The 5,824-nt window shown below is 32.6% G+C and overlaps 1 pseudogene; it reads right to left on the minus strand.

Moving 5' to 3' along the window:
* Positions 1–2,908: 2,908 nt before the first annotated feature.
* Positions 2,909–5,175, minus strand: LOC132627369 (transcription factor bHLH162-like; annotated as a pseudogene).
* Between the last annotated feature and the right edge of the window lie 649 nt (positions 5,176–5,824).

The raw sequence follows: 5,824 nt of genomic DNA on the forward strand, positions 1-5,824 counted from the left end.
TTATTGCCCTGGAGACGCTCATTAAGTACCTAGTACTCAGGCATACAATTGTTGTTTTGGATGATGTGTCAGGTAACGTTGAAGAGCAGGTTCGAGATGCGTCTACAACTTAGGAGAACTTGCTGCTTTCGAGACTATTCGGTGAGCCCATATAATTGTTCGTGGGGAACCATTCTATCATTACTTATTTATTTCAGTTTTTTTGGGTTGCGTCCCCATGAGTTAGATATTTACTTATTATCTTAGAAGCTCCATAGATAGTTGTCAGATTGTGGATAGTGTGTTGGAGTCTCGTATGACTCGTTGAGGCACGTTTTACAACTAAGTATTTTGATTAGACTTCCGTTGAATTAATTATCTCCAAGTATGATTATGCTTTATTTCAATTATAAATGACCTATTTTACATTTATTAAGATAGCTTGTTTAACAAGAAGGATTAAATATTCGCGAATTATATAAGGTGCTTCCGGTGTTGTTCATAGCATCGGATGTCTGTTACGTCCAGGATTGGGTTTGGGACGTGACATTACGACTCTCAGTAAAATATAGTAACCCTAGTGATTCTTGCTAAAACGCTTTCTTATGTCAATGGAACCGTACATGATTATATAACATTATTGATTTAATATAGATCGATAAAATTAATTACATAGTAATTAATAGCGAGTCACGTAATATATTTAACAAACTAATTGGTTCTAATATATACACACAACGGGTCACATAGAATATATTCAAAAGTATAATTCATTCTAATATATACACAAGATATCGCTATGGTCCATGAAGTAAACCTCTAAATTCATTTTACTCGTATAAGGTGAATTATAATAATAGACTGACGATTTGTCACGCAAAATTATACTCATGCACATAGTCAATGCCACCTATCTCTTTCGCGGGGTCTTGTGGGGCGAGGCCTACTGTTTACCTTTAAATTTTGATCAAGCAAATATAGAAAAATTAAAAAATATTTTCTCAAAAATATTAACATACCTAAGAGTCTTCTAACCTGTGTTTACCATTAATAGATGTTTGATGGATATCACTTTGGATATCACAAAGTGTTATATAAATAAACTAGGATTCCCTTGTAAAAACCTTCTAGCCTTTCAACTCAATTAAATATAGTAACCCTAGTGACTCTTGCTAAAATGTTTTCTTCCATCAAAGAAACCGCTGAAATACTTTTACATGATTATACATAATATTATTAATTTAATAAACATTGATATAATTACATACATAATAACAGCATGTAAACCAAAAAAAAATATTAAAACAATACTTAATTCTAATAAACACACAATAGATTGAACTGATTACAATCAAATATAAGGCTCCTTAGTAGATCATCGCAAAATTATTACTTTGATCTAGTTCGAGAATCTCTTTCAATAATACAAAACAAATATTAATAAGTGGTCCATTAAGTAAAATTTTAAATCCATCTTACTCCTACGTCAAACTTTCTTCCACATTTTCTTCCACATTGAATTGTGATAATAGATTGACGCCGCTTACATATAGTAAAAATGTCCCCTCGGAGTCTTGTGAGAGTGCGATCCAAATCAGGAATTAGATTCCTTTGAATACGATAGTAGCAAAACAGTGTAAAAACTGTACCAATTTCGGCTATAATTAGGATTTCATCTAGCCATACCCCTAAGGGACCCAGTCTTGAATTTATTGGCTAGACAACAACGACTATGGACTAATTACAAATGGTTGTGATCGAAAGAGCTATACAAAGATTATATTTCGTTTCGAACAAGGAAACTAAACATGTCAATTTCCAAAGAAACTGTAGTCACCGCCCTTTCTATTTAACTATTACTAGTTTTAGCATACGCGTTTTGTGCATTAATAAAGCGCGTATCTCATTTGATAATAAATTAAACACGAAAAAGAAATTAGATTTAGCTACAAACTTTATCGTTAGTCCGTTGCCAAATTGTTTGTAGCTAACGATTTTTATTTTTTTTATAATTCGTCAGTAAATATGATTAGTAATGAATTTTGATGTTTATCTTTCCGTTGCTAATACATATTTATTTAGTAGTAAGATAACTTAATATATAAAGAATATTAATAGCTTTCATTGTTAGATAAGTGTAGAAAAAAATAACATTCATTAGAATATGTTTTATTTTCTATTTTTTCATCCATGTTATTTTAGAATCGTATTTTACCAATTTGCCATTAAACATTATACTATAATCGATTTTGCTTTATTTCTAGTTTCTTTCACCACCGATATTTTTCTTCTTTAATAAATTTACATAACTTTCTTAGTTTGACTCTTTTGATTTTATCCTTTTTAAAATCATAATTTATTTATTTTTTTGGCTAAAAAAATCATAATTATAAATCCTTTTTTAAAACCATTTTTTAAGATAGGAATTTTATCTGTGTATTTTCTTACTTTTTTTTATATGTGTTAGAAAATTTAGGAATACTCTGATCTTTTTAACATGTAGATTAATTCGCTAATTATATATCTTGCATCTTTATGAAAGTTGCGGAGATGAGGATGTTGTGTTGGATGTGTGACCACACGAGGAGAGATAAGATTAGAAATGAAGATATCTGAGACAATGTGGGAGTGACATCGATGGAGGACAAGATGGGGGAAGCGAGGCTGAGATAGTTCGGGCATGTGAAGAGGAGATGCGCGGATGCCCCAGTGCAAAGGTGTGAGAGGTTGGCTATGGATGGCTTTAGGAGAGGTAGAGGTAGGCCCAAGAAGTCTTGGGGAGGGGTGATAAGATAGGACATGGCGCAGTTTCAGCTTACTGAGCTTCGCCCTAAATAGGAGCTTGGAAAGAATTTCTTAAACATTCTGCATATAACTATAAAAGTTTGGATTTTGACTTGGTATTGGTGATAACTCTAATCATCAAATCCTAACAGTTCAGACTCAAGTATATAGTCCATAAATGTAATTGGGATTCGATATCATTGCCATGAGATGATACATAAATCAACTCCTTAAGCTTATCACTCAAAGTTGTAGTTTTAGATTCCACTGTTGAATTCATGTTGATCTACACACAAAAACAAAAAAAGTAACAAATTGTCATGCTTTTTTACTCATTATGCAAAAGAATTGCTTGTTCATATCCATTGTTTGACGTTATCTTTCGTACTGAATCCTTAATTTTAGACTTGGGATGTGATATGACGAAGGTCAAATTCCAAAATTTATTTCTCGAAAATGACATATGTTTGGTAAAAATGTCTTCCGGTGTTTGGTTGAAGAGGGGAAAATATTTTTTCGAAAAAAAAAAACATTTACTAAGATTGATAATAATAGATTGTCTAGGTGAAATATTGAGTATTAAAAACTAATAATAATGTTAGTTTTTGGTTAAAGCAAACGAGCTAAAAATAGTTGAGAATTGTAAAGAAATGTAATTTTCGTCCAAAAGTGGAAGGAGTCAATTTTCCCTTTTAGTGAAACATGTTTTTTCTGGAAAATATTATTTGGTGATTTGACTTATTTTTCGGAGAACATTTTGCGGAAAATATTTTTGATTATACCAAACACTCCCCAATAATTCATGTATACTGACGTTAGTTTCATGAGAAATCTGCAGCATAGAGTTCCCATTGACTAAAAAGCTGGCATACATAACTTCAACACCTTCCTCGTGGAATAACCGAATGATGTTATAAAAAGTGGCTAAATTGTTAAGGCTAGTTACTAAAACCACGACCATGTTTGGGCCCATTTCATGGACTTGGATCTGAGGGATTGACTTGGTACTTGGGTTGGGCTCATTAGTTGAATTGAATGATTTGGGCCTTTGTCTACTACTACTCATCTTTAATTCTTCCAAGTACATCTTGTTCTTCTCTAATTACATTTCTAAGCTTTTTATGTACTTCTCTGCAGCATCTATTTGATCAGGCAATGTCAAGGGCGAAGCTAGAACATTTGATAAGAAATGGTCGTGGCTAGTTACTAAAACCACGACCATGTTTGGGCCCATTTCATGGACTTGGATCTGAGGGATTGACTTGGTACTTGGGTTGGGCTCATTAGTTGAATTGAATGATTTGGGCCTTTGTCTACTACTACTCATCTTTAATTCTTCCAAGTACATCTTGTTCTTCTCTAATTACATTTCTAAGCTTTTTATGTACTTCTCTGCAGCATCTATTTGATCAGGCAATGTCAAGGGCGGAGCTAGAACATTTGATAAGGGGTTCAAGAAAAAGGACTGGATGAAAAAAGGTTAAAAAAGTGTCGTCACAGAGAATTCAAACCGCAACCATGGGCTCAATAGTAGGAGCCTCAGCCGCTGAGCTGAGTTCTCCATTATGTTAAGGGGATGCAACATTAATATTTGTACATGAATAAAAAAATTGACCCCATATATATAGTACAATTTTCCAACGAAGGGGGTTCGATTGACACCCCTTGCACCCTTGTAGTTCCGCCCCTGGGCAATGCCATTGTTTCCTGCAACATTCAATACAAATGATGTATTAATTAAGATGCTATTGCATGTGGTTAGACTGCTAGTGATTTCTTTCCAGCCATCTATTCAAGATCTGGTGGATATAGGTATATTTAGTATTTGTGGTGATAGGAGGTAACATATAATCCGTAAAGTTATTCGAGGTCCGCCCAAGGTAGTACGTCTGGACTGTTATCAAAAAAAGAAAGAAGAGGATGATCTCACTCATAAGAGTTAGATGATGACATAAGAGTGATCACATTCTATCACAGACGGATCACGAATTTTAGCGGGTTCAATCTTTATGTTTTTAATGTACAGACCTCATTATACTTTTAATACAGGTTCAAAATTTAGTGTAATTGAAATTTTCATGATTTCTCAACTAGCTATCAGGCACTATTTTAGAAGGAGTTATGTGGCGGAGTGAGGAGGGAAACTAATTATCATGAATTTATAATATCGGTTATGAACTTTAAAATAGTGGCTGATATAGCTTACACTCACGAGTTTAACTAAACCTAATATTTTAATATGAAACATGGACGAGAAATCGAATTACATAATCAAAGAAAAAGGAAAAAAAAAAAACTTACCTTAGAGGCATGAGAAGTAAGCAAGGAATTAAGATGATTATAGAGATTCTTCATATGATTCCTTCTATTCTTCTCCACATACTTCCTTTCCACTTGTGGACCTGCTGGAGCTTAACTTTATTTTCTGCCCTATTTCAAGATATGAAAAGGATATTGCAAATAATCAAGAACTACTTTAGTTCCCACAATTCAATAATTTATTATAAACTCCTTTTATAGACTCCAACAAGAACATAAATTAAAAAAGAGTCAGTGACGTTACTTATCAGTACGTCATGTAACAAACATCATCCAAAACAAAAATTCTCAAAAGTAGTTAGCCAAAAAAAAAAAAAAAAATCAAGTCATGTAATTGTCATTTCTAATTCTCCAGTCAATAAATAAGAATTTATATTACTTATGATAATTTAGATTTTTTTTGCGTTATAATATTAGGTTAATTGCTTAAGTATATATTTAAATATTACTTATAATTATCTATAATGACATTATATAAATATATTTTTTATACCAATAATAATACATAAAGTTTAAAAATAATTGCGACAATGTGAAAGAATCAATAATATCTGGTTGGTTTATGAGTTAAATTAAATGCACCAACACCATTTCCCTTGGGAGCGGACCGTTGAAACACGTGGGTTTGTTTGAGTACATACTAGGATGCTTCACATATTCTATGTTACAACTTAGAGCCCGCTTGGATTGACTTATAAGTTGCTTATAAGCTGTTTTCAGCTTTTTTTAGTGTTTGGCTGGT

The sequence above is a fragment of the Lycium barbarum genome, chromosome 1, assembly GCF_019175385.1.
Source record: "Lycium barbarum isolate Lr01 chromosome 1, ASM1917538v2, whole genome shotgun sequence".
Lineage (NCBI taxonomy): Eukaryota > Viridiplantae > Streptophyta > Magnoliopsida > Solanales > Solanaceae > Lycium > Lycium barbarum.